Source organism: Pongo abelii, chromosome 6, assembly GCF_028885655.2.
Source record: "Pongo abelii isolate AG06213 chromosome 6, NHGRI_mPonAbe1-v2.0_pri, whole genome shotgun sequence".
NCBI lineage: Eukaryota > Metazoa > Chordata > Mammalia > Primates > Hominidae > Pongo > Pongo abelii.
This window is the reverse complement of record NC_071991.2, coordinates 62,601,093-62,617,864: the sequence shown is the minus strand read 5'-3', so window position 1 is coordinate 62,617,864 and position 16,772 is coordinate 62,601,093. Positions and strand designations below refer to the sequence as shown.

Here is a 16,772-nt window from a genome sequence, read left to right as displayed (position 1 = left end):
GCATCTTCACACTGAAGGGCCAGTGTGCAGTCCTCCACCCTCTACTTTCTCTTCCTCCCTTGGTGACTTCATTCAGTCTCTTGGCTTTCCATAGCACCTGCCTCTGAGGAACCCTGCCCAGACCTCTCTTCTGCACCCCTACCCACATTTCCAAGTCCCGACGCGTCCTCTCCATCTTCGTGTCCAACAGCCTCCCCTAACTTCCTAGGTCTAATGTGAAGGGCTGGGTCTTCCCCCAAACGTTTCCACAGGAACCTTTATTCTGTCTCAGATGCAGGGAACAGCATCCCTATCCTCCCAGGTGCTCCAGCCAAACACCATGGAGTAGTCTTTGACCTTGGTACCCCTCCTCTAATACCCAGCCTATCATCTATTGGGACATCTGCTGGCTTCAAAATATATGCAGAACAAGACTCTTTCTCAATCCCTCCATTACTATTGCTCTCCTCATTTCACTCAAAGTAAAAGCCAAAGTCTCCACAATGGTCTAGAAGGCACTACCAGGCACTTTCCCTCTGACCTCATCTCCTACTCCTCTCCTCCTTCTAACTGCTCCAGCCACGCTGGCCACCTGGCTGTTCCCCAGACACACCAGGCACCTCCCCCGACCTTAGGACCTTGGCGCTGGCTATTCCCACCTCCTCAGGACTTTGGTCAAATATCACCTGCCCGGTGAGCCCTGCCTAGTCACCTCCAGGAATCAGACCCCAGAGTAAGGAAGCCCTAGATCCCCAAGCTTGTACTCTCAATTCCTTGCCTTCTATATGAACCCATGACTCTATATAGAAGGTTATCACCTTCTAACATACTTGGTAATTTACTTATTTATAATGATTATTATTTATTGCCTGTCTCACTCACAAGAAGTAAACTCCATGAGAGAAAGTGTGTTTTTTTTTTTCCATTTTGTTCACTGTGTATCCCAAAGGACTAGAACAGTTTCTAGGCACACAGTAGGCAGTTGATAAATATTTACTGAATGAATGAACACTACACGAACACCTTGCTGTTTTGTCTGACTGACACCTGGACCCTGAGTAAGGCATAGATGTGGCTTTCACTCGGGGTGTGCCTGTCCCTGTGAAATCTTAATAAGGGAAAACACCATCCCAGGATTCCTCCTGGGGAGGCCACTAGCATCCTGCCGACCTTTTTTTTTTTTTTTTTTTTTGAAGTAATTTAATTTTTATTTTCATGAATACAAAATAGTTGTACAGATTTCTGAGGTACATGTGATAGTTTGATACAACCATACAGTGTATGGCTGAGGTATCCAGAACCCCAAGCATTTATCATTTGCTTGTCTTAAGAGCATTCCAATGCCACTCTTCTCGTTATTTTGAAATATACAATAAATTATTGTTAACTATAGTCATCCTATTGTGACACCAAACACCAGGTCTTATTCCTTCCATCTAACTATATTTTTGTGCCCATTAACTAATCTCTCCTTATCTCCCCTCCCCACTACCATTCCCAGCCCCTGATAACCATCATTCTACTCTCTACCTCCATAAGATCAAGATTTTTGCTCCCACAATATAAGCGATAATGTGATATTTGTCTCACTGCGCCTGGCTTATTTCACTTAACAGTGTCCTCCAATTCCACTGACATTGCTGCCAATGACAGGATTTCATTTTTTATGGCTGAATAATATTCCATTATATATATTTGCCACATTTTCTTTGCCTATTCATCCATCGATGAACTTGTGGGTTGATTCCATATCTTGGCTATTGTGAACAGTGCTGCAATAAACATGGGAATGCACATATCTCTGATATACTGACTTCCCTTCTTTTGGATATATACCCAGCAATGGGATTCCTGGATCATATAGTAACTCTGTTTTTAGTTTTTTGAGAAACCTCCATACTGTTCTCCATAGTGGTTGTACTAATTTCCATTCCCACCAACACTATACAAGGGTTCCCTTTCTCTTCATCCTCATCAGCATCTGTTACTTTCTGTCTTTTTGATAACTGCTATTTTAATTGGTGTAAGATGATATCTCATTGTGGTTTTGATTTGCATTTCCCTGATGATTAGTGATGTTAAGGATTTTTCACATACTTCTTGGCCATTTACATGTCTTCTTTCGAGATATGTCTATTCAGATCTTTTGCCTATTCGTAAATTGGATTTTTTGTTGTTATTGAGTTGTTTGAGTTCCTTAGATATTCTAGTTATTAATCCCTTGACAATTGAATAGTTTGCAAATATTTTCTTATGTTCTGTAGGTTATATCTTGACTCCATTGATTGTTTCCCTTGCTTTGCAGAAGGTTTTTAGCTTGCTGTAATCCACTTGTCCATTTCTTGCTTTAGTTGCCTGTGCATTTGAGTCTTATTCAAGAAATCTGTGCCCAGACCAACGTCTTGGAGAGTTTTTCCAATGTTTTCTTCTAGTAGTTTCATAGTTTCAGGTCTTCAATTTAAGTCTTTAATCCACTTGATTTGATTTGTGTATATGGTGAGAGACAGGGGTCTAGTTTCATTCTTCTGCATGTGGATATCAGTTTTTCCAGCACCATTTATTTAAGAGACCGTCCTTCACCAATATATGTTCTTGGCCTTTTTGCTGCTGACCCTTTTTCAAACACAACAAAAGCCATCTCGTCCATGTGTCCATGAGTTCAATTGTTGTAGAAACAGCCCCATATATTTGAAATGAAGCTGAAAAGGGGTATAAGAAATTCATTTCTGCCAGCTTGAATATCCAGCTCATCACACTTAGGCAACTCTCCTAACCTAGCTTGCCAAGAGCCACACGCCCACTTTGAGGACAAGAGACCCTACCGGAACCCTGGAGATAGGCATATTTGGTCGCTGATTCTCCTTGGCCCTCATGACCATGGACTGACCTCAATTGTCTCCAATTTCACTGCCTTGCAAACATTTTGTCGTTGTTGCACCTACTTCCCACACTGGTGTGCATACAGTATTCAAACAGTTTGAATCTTTTTTTGAGACAGAGTCTCATTCTGTCACCCATACTGAAGTGCAGTGGTGTGATCACGGCTCACTGCAGGATTGACCTCCCCCAGCTCAGGTATCCTCCTATCTCACCTTCCCAAGGAGCTGGGACTAGAGGTATGCCATCACACCCAGCAAATTGCTTTCGTTTTTGTTTTTGATAGAAAAGGGGTCTTGCTGTGTTTCCCCAGCTGGTCTTGAGCTCCAGAGCTCAAGCCATCCACCCGCCTTGATCTCCCAAAGTACTGGGATTACAGGCATGAGCCACCACTCCTGGCCCATCACAAATCTCTTACTCTCTCTGTGCCTCAGTTTCTTCATCTGTAAAATCAAGATCATGATAATAGTACCCAGCTCACAGGCTTGTGGTGAAGATTGATTGAGTTGATAGTACAAAGTGCTTAAAACAGTGGAGAGCATACAGTAAGTGCTCAGTAAGTGTTAGCTATTATTAGTAGTATTGCTATTATCATTACTATTAATGTTAATTAATATTAATGTTAAACACAGTGTCTGATTTGGATTTTTATTCGCAGCACCTAGTACAGTACCTGGGATATAGAAAGTGCTCAGGAAAAGTTTGCTGGATGGACGAATAAATAAATAAATGAGGATGAGCTATTTCAATGCAGGGGCTGTATGTCTTCATCTCTGTTTAGTACAAACCTAGTCCCTAATAATTCTTTAAAAATGCATGTTGAATTTTGAATCAATGGCACATAAGAAAGTTTCTGCATTTATCTTGTACAGTACAGAAAGCTTTGGAGGAACATAAAAAAAAAACAAAATTAGTAATAGCATTGAAGTAGTGGGGGTGGTACCTAAGAAACTCTGGGAGACGGAGAGACCAAGGTGTGACTTTGGGAACAATTTTTAACTCTTCTGGGTTTCTATGTTCTCCTCTATCAAATGAGGCTAAGATGAGTCTCTGGATCCTAAGAGGGCTAAACCAGACAATGATTGCAAAGTTCACAGTTCTAGGCCTGGCACCTGCTAACTGCTCATTCAGTAAGTGTTGGCTTTAAAACCATGTGTCAAGTACAGCTGACACATGCCCCTCTGCCCATCAGGCTGCAGGGCTTGACCAGAAGATGAGGGGCCCTGATTTATGGGACAATAGCCAACTACCCAGGAGCCCATCATTCTACCCCATCTTTCTAAATATCTTAACCAGAGGCTTCTCTTTCTTGTGCCCTCTTACCCATGATCCAGGGACAATCTAAATAAGTTCCTGCTACTATAACCAGAACTTCTCTAATTGTCATGTGCAAGGTATTTCTCCAAAATCTTTCAAAGAAGTACAGAGCAGTTGTACCCCTTCAGCAGACTTTAGAATGAAACTGGGCATTTCCCACTGGTTGCCTTGCCCCCAACTTCCTCCCTTGGACCCTCTCCAAGTCTACGCAGCCGACGGTGTCTTGGAAAGGAGACTCAGAGCGTGATGAATCGAGCACTCAGTCACAGATTATATTCATCTTTATGCTTGCCCAATATAAACCAAACTTTTGCCTTAGTTAGTTTAAATCCAGAAAATACCCAGCAGTTTATAACTTATCTCTGACCATTCTATGAGGTCTGTATGATTAATTTTTTTATATCTTTTTTTTTTTGAGACAAAATATTACTCTGTCACCCAGACTGGAGTCCAGTGGTATGATCTCAGCTCACTGCAACCTCCACCCCCTCAACTCCAAGCCACTCTCATGCCTCAGTCTCCTGAGTAGCTGGGATTACAGGCACCCACCACCACGTCTGGCTAATTTTTGTATTTTTAGTAGAGACAGGGTTTTGCTATCTTGGCCAGCCTGGTCTTGAACTCCTGGCCTCAAGTGATCTGCCCACCTCAGCCTCCCAAAGTGCTGGGATTACAGATGTGAGCCACCACACCCGGCCTAAAATGTCATATATTTTGAACTGACTGACTTCTCCAAAAACTTATGGTTATTAGTTGAGAGAGAGAAATTGAGAGAACGTTTCCCTGCACTTGGATGAGAGGAGAGCGGAACAGCCTGCATCTCTGGTGCTGGGGAGTATCAAACAAGGGGAATTGGGAGAAGGATGGAGGCAACAGCGTAGCTCTTTGCCTTTCAAAATTAAAATGGGATGCTGCTTTATATTACAAATCTAAGGAATTAGAAGAGCAGCAAACCAAGCAACTAAGTTTGTTCTCCTTGCATAAACTTTAAAAGCCAGCTTAAAAGTTCTCAAGCTTAAAATTTGAAAAATGAAAACAAATGCATGGCATGACAGAGGGGATAATTCCTGCACTTTTGGAAACGTTCTCACGTTTTCTCCATTTCATCCTATGAATGAAAATGCCATCAAAGGGGAATAAGGCTATTCGCAGAGTGCTCATCACCACAGTAACCACTGAGCATCTGTACCCTTTAGTATCTTCATTTTGATTATAATAAATGAGTTACAAATCTATATCTGGGGCCCTAGTTATATATTTGCCATATGTTCACACCACATGCACACACACACACACACACACTCACATATATGGTGACTAAGACTAAGAGTCAGCCTAAAAGAATGATTTGGAGTGGGAGCTCTTGGAGGGAATGGTAGGAAAATAACACGGATCGACTCAGTCTCATTTTCTACTAAATTTCAATAATGAGAAGTGTGCTCAGTAAATGTTTGTTGACTATATGAATAAAGGAAATGGTGCATTTAACCAGAATTGCATATTTAAATATGGTGGTAGTATGTACAATATTAGAGGAAGGAAATGCAGGCAACAAGGAGAAGGCTTTTGCGATGACCCATGACACTCTGATACTGCCATTCTGTGCAAAGTTGCTCACATTTTGACATTCATGATCATTTTTAATTCCCCAAAACAAGCAACTGAACTTTCAACTTCCTTTTATTACCATAAAATATATGCAATAGATACCCTCACCCCATTCCTCACCCACCCCCCAATTAGCTTTACCTGGTGCCTAAACCACAGCACATCTCAGACTCACCCTATCCCTCCTTAGACTTCTCTGTATCCTTTACCCGATCCTTCCAGGTGTCCAAACAGTGTCATCCGGTGTCCTGACATGGGGCCCCAATGGACTGACCCAGGGTGGAAAGAAAGAGTGAGAAGAAATCAGACGGAAGAATTTAGGAGATGTGGCAACAGAGTGGATGTAGCAGAAGGGACACAGAGAGTGCCTAAAGATGACTCTTTGGTCAGCATGTGATGAAAAGAATGAAGACATTGGGGAAGTGGGGAGCAGAAGCGGATGTGGGCCCAGGAGGGAAACGGTAGATTTGGACTGGGGCATGCTGAGGTCAGCAGCAACATCGAAGTCCTGAGCACCCTCATATTGTTGCAGATTCCAGACAGCAGAGATGGCAAAAAGATGCATGGAAGAGAGACACAGCAGGGTCAGGTTCTGGCCTCAGGAGCCAAGGGGGAAGTGCCTGAGAAGGAGACCCCCAAATGAGGCCTGTGTCAATGAGGTCTTTAGGGGACTGGTTTCCATGTATGCCAGGCCATACTCCCTGGATTCCCAGCATTGAGAAGACCAAACACTTCTACACATTTATTACTGAAGCCCCCTGTAAGCTGAAGGTGGAGGAAGTAGCCAATCTCCTAAGCCGTGTGTGGCTGAGGCAGTTGTCAGAGCGGTGACGAGGGAAATGCTCATTATTCTTCTATCCCTCACTTGGCCAAATAAAGAACTTCTTAGAATTCTTCCCCTGTGACAAAACGGGGCTGTAATTCGGAAAGCCTCAGGCAAGTTTGCCAGGGCCGCGGTAACCAAGCACCACAGACTAGGTGGCTTCAAGACTGGACGGCTTCAACAGAAAGTTATTTTTGCTCAATTCTGGAAGCCGGAAGTCCAAAATCAAGGTACTTGCAGGGTTAGTTTGATCTGAGGGCTGCGAGGGAAGGACCTGTTGTAGACCTCTCTCCTAGGTTTGCAGGCCTTGGTCCTGATGTTCACAGGGCATCCTTCCTGTGCCTTCACATCATCTTCTCTCTGAATGTATCTCTGGGTCCAAATTTCCCTATTTTAAAATAAGGAAATCAGTCCTATTGGGTTAGCTCCCTGCCCCTCACTTTAACTTGATTACCTCTGTAAAGACCCTACCTCCAAATAAGATCACATTCTTAGTACTGAGGGCTAGGACCTCAGTATCTGAATTCAGGGTGGGTGGATGCACAATTCATTCCATAACGTTAAGAAGGAAGGGATAAGTGCCCAAGGAATCACATGCTCGCTCAGGGAGAGTTCCAAGCGTGCAGAGCTGGTGGTCATAGCCTAGCCTCAGGCCTTTGGAAATCCCCTAAATCTGGTTTTCCCAGTTCTCATAATCTCATTTCACCAAAATACGGCATCTCAATACATTCCATGCATTTCTGGTGACAAGCTCATTCTGGTGCACGCTAAGCAATGTGCTAACTACGTCTTAACTGGGTGGTTAGGGTGGTTTAACTGGTTTGGTTAACATAGATCTCTGAGGCATTTCACCCATTCCTTAAGCCTAAACAAATCTCATCCAGGTGTTTAAGACATTGCATAATATTAGACCATTTGAAGCTTCATCTCCTTGGGGCAATGATGATGATGGTGATGAAAGTGGCTGGTGACTGTTCTCAGTTTCATCGCCATAACGCAACCCTATGTTGTGTTCCTCCACACTGGTGTGAGGGACACTACTGAGTGAGGCAGAGTTTGCACTCAGGATAGAGAAATATAGACTCATGCACAGATTCCAGCTGAGTCCCTCCGATGTGCTAGGTACTATGTCCAGCCCCCCAGGATTCACCTGTAAGCAGGACAGTCTTTTGGATGACAGAGGGAATTCTCATATATCCACAGGCAGATGGAATTTACAAGTGAAAAGACCTAGAAGCTCAGAGACAGGGGGACTGAACTTTTTGCTTTCAGTCAGAATCTTTGCTTACGGTTGTGCAAATGCTTGCATTGGTGGGTATCCATGCCATATAACGTGCTACCTATTTTTACATTACCCTTGCACATAAGCATACTATTGGGAGGGAAAATGAAGAGGGTGGAGGTGGTAACAAACTCAAGCTAAGGAAATGGGATTTGGATGGGTACAAAGTCCACAGAATTAGCTTGAGGAAAATGAACCAGGATTCACACAGGAGTTTTCAAACATCTCAATATCAGGACCCCTTTACCCTCTTAAAACTTACTTCATGAGGACCTTAAAGAGCTTTTGTTTGTGTGACTTAGATGTATTAATATTTACTACATTAGAAATTAAAAGTAAGAAATGGTTGTAATATTTGTTCATTCATTTAAAATAACTATAACAAACTCTTTATTTTTTAACACTAATAATGGTTTTCATGAAAAGTAACTATATTTCCCCCAACCCCCACAAAATGTAATGATAAGATTGGCATTGTGTTATATTTTTAGAAATTTATTTAATGTCTGGTCTTAGAGAAGATGGCTAAAATCTCATATCTACTTCTGTCTTCAATCTGTTACTTATGTTGCTTTGGCTGAAGTATAAAAAGAAAATCCAGTCTTACACAGTAAAGTCAAGTCTTAGGTATACAGTTGGAAAAGGCAGGATTTGCGATCTCTCAGAAAGAACCTAGGGACCCCCCAGTGGTCCCCTGGCCATATTTTGAGAATTGTTGGACTAATAGTGGTTTTATAATCTTGTTATATCCTGATTGGATTTCTCTTTCTAACTATACCGTTAAACGGAAACTCAAATTTCAGAATTTTAATCCATAATATGAAATTTTAGATATGGATTAGTGTCATGTAGATACATGCAAAGTCTTAACTCTTTCTACCTCCACATTTAAGAAGTCAGTACAGTGGGATGACTTTGGCTCACTGCAACCTCTGCCTCCCGGGTTCAAGCGATTCTTGTGCGTCAGCCATCCGAGTAGCTGGGATTACAGGCACGCACCACCACACCTGGCTAATATTTGTATTTTGAGTAGAGACAGGGTTTTGCCATGTTGGCCAGGCTGGTCTTGAACTCCTGGCCTCAAGTGATTTGCCTGCCTCAGCCTCCCAAAGTGCTGGGATTGCGGGCATGAACCACTGCACCAGGCCTAAAAGTCACTATCTTTTAGTTTGTTTGCGGTGAAAAAAAATAGTTTAAAAAATAAATTAGAAACAGACACTATTACCCAGTATCTATATTTAATCACAGAAATATTTCTTAATGCTTCCAACTCTGAAGTCCCAGACATTCTTAACTATGTACTGTAGTTATAAATAATATGAAGGCTGGAGCACAGTGGCTCACGCCAGTAATCCCAGCACTTTAGGAGGCCATGACAGGCAGATTGCTTGAGCCAAGGAGTTCGAGGCCAGCCTGGGCAACATAGTGAGACCCCTCTCCCGCCTCATCTCTACAGTAAATAAATTAGTCAAGTGTGGTGGCAATGTGTCTGTAGTCCCAGCTACTCAGGAGGCTGAGGTGGGAGGATCCCTTGAGCCCAGGAGGTCAAGGCTGAAGTGAGCTGTAATTGCACCACTGCATTCCAGCTTAGTAGACACAGCGACAGCCTTTTTCAAAAAGAAAGAAAATATGTATCCCTGCACCACAGGAAATAGGAAGTATTGTGTGACTTTTTCTCGGTCTTTCGAGGAACTGTGTCATATGAATCATGATGACTGCTGAAAATGCATAGGAAGATAAAGAAAAGTGACTTGTTGCTCAACTGTTTCAAGCCCAACTCTGGGTACCAAACTGTGGCTCCCTAAACTAACCCAGAGGGCTTGACTCTGACAAAGCTCTAGGTGTAGCCATAAGACTGACCCTTAAACATCTTACCTGAGATAGCGACAGTCTCACCCTGAAAGCAGACCACAAATTGTGTTTATAATCTAGTGGTTTGCAGGATATGACGTACTACCTAATGAATAGGGTGACCGAGTTTGGTGCGATTAGTCTGCAGATGCCAGAAAGGCTGAAGAAGCCTGCCATGAAACTAAGTTTCTGGCCAGTGGTTCCAGCCTAATCTCAGACCCTGGGAACAGAGAAGCACCCCTTCATCTCCTCCTGCAGGTAGAGATTCACCACATTCACCTTTGTAAGCTCCCCTTCCAACAACCTTGGGCACCTTTTGCAACCTATAAAGGTCCTCTCCTTGAATGCCTGCTGCTTTTCCCTGTGCTTGTCCTATCTCACTCAGGTCTATGATTCCCCTGACGACATTCCCCACCCCCTCCCCATCCCATCTCAGCTGTCCTTCTCAGCCTCACTATCGACTCTCATTCCTCACCTGAGTGTTCCAGCAAGATCACTGTTCTATAGAGGCTCAACCTTCAAACTTGCAATACACATTTCCTGGGTCCTGCTTTGTCTCTATCCTCTGTGCTCAGCCCTGGTGTAGGATCAGTGTTCCTGTCGCTCCATCTCCTTTTCCAGGGATATTTGCATCTTTAGTAGTAGGCTTCATTGATGGTCCTTCAGTGGAGTGTCACAAAGAGAAGGGAAAACACTCAGGTACTATGAGGGGAAATGTTGGGGACTGTTGAGAGATCAAAAGGACACCTCTCACTCCTACCCCCAAAGCTACCTTAACCTATTCCTGTCAAGACAGAAGGTTGGCCGGGTGCGGTGGCTCACACCTGTAATCCCGGCACTTTGGGAGGCCGAGGCGGGTGGATCACCCGAGGTCCGAAGTTTGAGACCAGCCTGGCCAACATGGTGAAACCCCATCTCTACTAAAGATACAAAAAATTGGCCAGGAGTGGTGGCAGGTGCCTGTAATCCCAGCTACTCAGGAAGCTGAGGCAGGAGAATCGCTTGAACCCAGGAGATGGAAGTTGTAGTGAGCCGAGATCGTGCCACTGCACTGCAGCCTGGGAGACAGAGCAAGACTCCATCAAAAAAAAAAAAAAAAAAAGACAGAAGGGTCATGCCCCAAAAAAACTCAACTCTGGGTCTTTGATTTGGTGTGAATTTCCCTACTTTCTTTGCTTGAAAGAAACCTACTTTTTCTAGATGTATTTGAAGAAAAACTAATAGTGATCTCCAAGCTTCAGGTGAGAATTTGTAAAGCATGGCCTATAATATCTGGCATTGTTTCCTCCAGGGCTGCTGACAGGGTCCAGGGAAGAGCCCAGGAGCTTCAGAAAGGGGTTTCTTCCTGAGTGTCATTGTGTTTTTGCAACAATGACAAAATGATATTGTGCTTTTAACACTTGATAGGAAAGGATACATTTCTTTCTGTCTCCTGGCAAATCACTGAATCTAGGGCAGTATCTGTCGGGCTGAACTTTTCCAATACACACTCACCTTTCCTTTGTGGTTTGTTTTTTCTTGATAATGATTTCATTTCTAAGTTTTCTTCTTATGTTTATGTCTCTCCTGGATGTTATGCAGCCATCCAATGCCGAGTACGAAACTCCACTGAATCGCAGTAAGAACAGTGTTGAGCCATGTCTTCATTGCATCCATCAGTAGATTGATGCCCCAACAGATTTCATATGGAGTAGAACTGGCCGTGAGGTTTTCTGAGATGACTGATGGATTCGGCCTCTCACTCATGGAAGGTTTTATAACCCCAGCTTATCTCCAGAGAAGGCCTCATGTGTCAGTCAAAGGCTAAAGAAGATATTCTGTTCTCAATTTTAGTGTCCCATAAAGGAGATTGGGCAAACACAGAGGAAAAGGTCCTGTGTTTACTTTTAAAGAAATGTTAAAGTTATTATAGTTATTGGATTACATACATGGATTGAGCTGTGGATTAGGAATAACAGGACCTCATGATATAATGTGGTTTATTTTAAAATGTAAACACACACTCATATTTCATGGAGCAATAGAGGAAAATTTCTTCTGAAAGAGCAAATATGCTGAGGAAAACCAGACTCATGAATTCCTGCACATTCCTAGCTTTATGACCCCATGGTTTTATTTGGTTAATGTTCACTTTCCACACTTGGCTACCGAAATAGCTTTCCATTCCAAGGTTGTTACTGCAAAGTAAAAAGCTCAAGTGTCCCTCTCACACTTCACAGGATATTAATCGTTCAGAGCTCTTGCCCTCCCTTTTGCAATGTTCCTGATTTTCATACTTCCGATTGAGAAACTACCACACACACTGAGGATATCCTGCTTGGTCAGCAGGCTGGCTATTCTAAGTGCCAACTCTCAGGGGAAATGTCTTCAGTATTTCTCCAGAGTGTTGCTTTGGGGGGCACTCCTGTGCCGTAGTAGTTCTGACACTTATCAGATCCAGATCATTCTACTTACAATGGTCTTGAGCCAACATTTGTCATTCAAAGGTTGCTCTCTTACGGAATTGCCATGGCTAGGCAATCATTTCTTATTTAGAAACATTGGACACTTTTAGATGTGCTTTCATGGTGATTATACGGTTTTACATTAAGTTATGCAGCAAAATATCTTTTAGGAGCCCCAGATACTCAATGAGGCACCATCACATTGAACAGAAATAACTGCAAGTAGGAAGGTGATTTGAGGAAGTGATAATCCCCCAGTGGAATCTGGTTTTGAACTGTGACGTCTTATAGCATTTCATGATTGTTTTGTTAGTGCCAGGAAATCTGATCTGGGAGAAACACTGGCACTCTTTCTGAGGCTCACATCATTAAAGTTTATTTCTTTATTTGAGGGAGAGAGCTTGCTCCAAATTGGAGAAAACCGAGAGAACAGTTAGTAGGACTTAAATTCTAACTCTGTTGATGTCTCAGTTATTTATTACTGTGTAACAAACTACCCTAAAATTTAGTAGCTTAAAACTAAAACCATGTTATTGTTCATGAATCTGTAGGTCAGGAATTCAGACAGGGCTCAGTGGGGATGGTTCACCTCTGCTCCACATCGTGTTGCCTGGGGCTGGAAGATCCAAGATGACCTCACTCATGGGCTTAGGCATTGGTGCTGGCTGATGGCGGCACCATCACTTCTCTTCCAAGGACCTCTCTCTTTTCTCTCTCTCTCTATCTTTCCCCCTACTCCTCCACCCCACCCTTCACTCTTGCTCTCACTCTGTCTCTGTGGTCTCTCATCATTCAGCAGTCATATTTACATTGAGGTAGCTGGCTCACCAAAGGAACTGGAAATGCTCTCAAGGATCAGAAATCAGTGTCACTTCTCCCACATTCTACTGACCTGACCAAAGTAAATCTCAGGATCAACCTAGAATCATGCAGAGAAGAAAGACTCCACTTCCTGGATGAAAGAGCTGCATGGTACACAGGGTTTGTTGGTGGCCATTTTTTGCAGAAAAGCTACTACAGTGGCTGACTCCTAGCACGGTGTTTCTAAGTTCCTTCACTGGACAAATTAATATTAGTCAATTGTCTTAAAGAAATAGAGTTATCTTATTTGGTGGACTCCCAAATGCCATCCACACTGTGTGTAAGATGCACATAGTTTTATGCACTGCTTTAAAGGAAAGTCACCAAATAAAATGGGACATGATATCAATTGTTAAGATCAATTTCAGAGATACTAAACGATGGAGGAAATATGCATGTTAGAATTAATAAAAATGGTAATTATTCACTATATAACTCAACAGAATTTAAAAATGAATGGAGAAAAATCTGAGGTGTAAAAATAAGTCACTCTTTTGATCACTGAGTCTATTAATTGAATATCAACTTGAACAGATCTTATCCTGACTAAGGTGCTGATGATCTGGCCTACTGTCTAGTAGAACAGGGCCTTAAGGAACCATTATTTCTCCCCCATCCCCTCATCAAACCATGAGGAAAAGCCTGATGAGGGAAGCAAGCAATGAATCAGTAAAATGAACATTTTAAAGAATAAGAGATCCTGCGAGTGTCTGGGGGGAAATAAAGAAGGTGATGAGGGATAATAACAAACCACCTCCTTTAGACAGGGGTGGTTACCGAAGGGCATGTGAAGAAAGGATGTTGAAGCAGAGACCCAGGGATTAAAAAGAATCAGCCATGCAAAAAGCAGAGGAAGGTGCTTGTATTAGTCTGTTTTCACGCTGCTGATAAAGACATACCTGAGACTGGGTGACATACAAAAGAAAGAGGTTTAATTGGACTTACAATTCCACGTGGCTGGGGAAGCCTCACAATCATGGCAGAAGGCAAGGAGGAGCAAGTGCCGTCTTACATGGATGGCAGCATGCAAAGAGAGAATGAGGAAGACATAAAAGCAGACAGCCCTGATAATACCATCAGATCTCATGAGATTTATTCACTACCACAAGAACAGTATGGAGGAAACCACCCTCATTATTCAATTATCCCCCACTGGGTCCCTTCCACAACATGTGGGAATTAGGAGAGTACAATTCCAGATGAGATTTGGGTGGGGACATATAGCCAAACCATATCAGTGCTCCAGACCAGGCAGAGGACACAGTAAGTACAAAGTTGCTGAGATGGGAAAGAGCTTGGCATATTCTTAAAATTGAAAGTAGATTGGTTTCATTGGAGCGCAATGAGCAAATTCCTCCATTAAACATCTGTTTAAATATCTGCAAAGCAAAACAACCACAACAAAAACCAACTAGATCCAGAATTTTCCAAGTCTATCAACATCTTTGGGAGGAAAAAATGGGCCCTATAGTGGGTTTTCTAAACCCTCTTACTAGTCAGATGTTGAGAATGTTTCTTGGGTTTATAGGAGCTTATTCATTAAGTCACTGTTTCTTAAACATGAGTAATGAAGTAACCCTTTAAATGGAAAAATATTATAAATCATTAGTGTGGACAAATCATTTTAATTATGTTTCTTTAAGATAAATGAAGTATAAATGCTGTATATGCATAGCTCTTATGCAAATCTAAGAGTAAACCTAATGTACGAATTAAATACAAACTAAACTACAAAACTAACACAATGAAAATTATCAATATTAATTCAGAGTAATGGTTGATGTTATTTGCTGCCACTAACTTGTTGATGTTATTTGCTGCCACTAACTTGTTGATGTTTGGTTTAATAGTAGAAAATAAACTGATGTATTTAGTTTTACTTGTTGCGAATGTTGGCCATTGGAACTATTATTATTATTATTTTGAGACAGGGTCTCTCTCTTTCACCCAGGCTGGGTGCAGTGGCACAATCAGGGCTCAATGAAGTCTCTATTTCCTCAGCTCAAGAGATTCTCCCATCTCAGCCTCCTGAGTAGCTGGGACCACAGGGACATGCCACCACGCTGGGCTAATTTTTTTATTTTTTATAGAGACAGTCTGACTCTGTTGCCCAGGCTGGTTTTGAACTGCTGGGCTCAAGCAATTCTCCTGCCTCAGCCTCCCAAAGTGCTGGGATTACAGGTGTGAGCCACCACACCGGGCCCTGGAACCATTATTGTTACTGTAATTATTGTTTTTCTTTTTAAAAAACAAAGTTTTAAAACAATAGATCCATTATCTTGAAAGGCCAATTAGCACACTCCAAAATACAATATTGAAATTTAAAAATGTTGTTTAACAAAAGAAAATTCTTTGTTTTTCACTATAGCATTTACTGCTAATTGATCATTGCTAATTTGTGTATATGAAGACAGGATTTCACAACAAAATCACTGACTGAATTTGTACCTCCAGCCAGCTCTGCAGTCTCTACGGCTTCACGTAGAGATGTTCCTAGCCATTCATTCTCCCACTGCCTTTCTCTGTGCAATGACCACAAAACCTCAGCATGTGTATTGTAATAGAATGTGGGTTTCCTTGGTATTAACATGACCATATGTTCAATGCAAATGCCCCTCTAAAACTGTATGGGGGACTTCAGTAAAAGGAGGTGGTCAAGATGTTGCCGGAAAAAGGGGTCCCCATCTAGATGCCAGGAGAGGGTTCTTGGATCTTGCACAGAAAAGAATTCAGGGCGAATCTCAGACCACAATGAAAGAAGCAAGTTTATTAGAAACTACTCTGTTATTGAGTAGCGCATCCTCAGAAAGCAGGACGAAAAAATGCCGTCTTTTGTTAGTGTCTCTATTTATAAGAAACTATAGAGCTATAATTAAACTTAGAATGTACAGATGTGCTCACTGAAGGTAGGGGTTATTGGTGCTATCAATGACCATTAATTCTTCAACCTAAGCCTGCCCATTAACATTATATTTAAGAAAAGTGGGCTGTACTCTCAGGACATCTGGACATTCTGTAGGCCTGGTGGGAGATGTTCTGTGTGGCCATAATATTCTGCAATTATAAGAGCAGTCAGCTTACAATGTGGCTATTTGCAGACCATAAGCATTCACTTTATAGGTGCTTTGTGAGTGCCTAGCTACGAGCTTTAAGATGGGGTCACTCTAGTCACGTTTTGTTAAACTAAAAGCCTAGTAATCAGAGACTCCTCTAATGCAGGGATTCTAGAAAGTATTTTTATTACTTTAATAGTATTATAAATAGGAAAACATATTTTAAATTTTTATAGATTTAATGGGCTCCGGGGATATGCCAGAAGGCTCCAGGTTGAGAAGTGGTGCACACGTTAATATTCAGGTCATCTGAACTGATGTACAACCTCAAGAACAATCAACCCAATGTGAGTACAGCCAGGTTAGTGCATCATGGAGCCCCAGCATGGGACATCTATCTGGTTTAGAAAGAACATGAATAAGGAAATGTAAAACATATATATATATATATAGATATATAGCTGATAACATATAAAACATATATATACCTAATAACATACAAAACATATATATATAGCTAATAACAATAATCAGCACTTGTCTATAGTAGCTGCTTAACATGAGGCATTGTGTTAAGCAATTGATAAATATTATGTATGATTAAAATACGTAGTTCATTTATCAGCTACCACAGAGATATCCAACAGAATAACATAATTCCAACTCGATCACTTAAA

The 16,772-nt window shown here is 41.9% G+C and overlaps 1 long non-coding RNA gene across 2 annotated transcripts in view; it reads right to left on the bottom strand.

Moving 5' to 3' along the window:
- LOC129060366 (uncharacterized) overlaps positions 1-16,772 on the bottom strand; it is a 161,465-nt gene that overhangs the window by 94,333 nt on the left and 50,360 nt on the right. Inside the window, exons 1-2 of one of the 2 annotated variants that reach the window (XR_008526990.2) lie at positions 10,213-10,782; positions 5,957-6,992 (exon numbers count right to left, since the gene is read on the bottom strand). The exons of the other annotated variant lie outside the window; for it this stretch is intronic. This is a non-coding gene — a long non-coding RNA (uncharacterized LOC129060366). Of the gene's footprint in view, positions 1-5,956; positions 6,993-10,212; positions 10,783-16,772 lie in introns of those variants that run through there. 2 annotated transcript variants of the gene reach the window in all.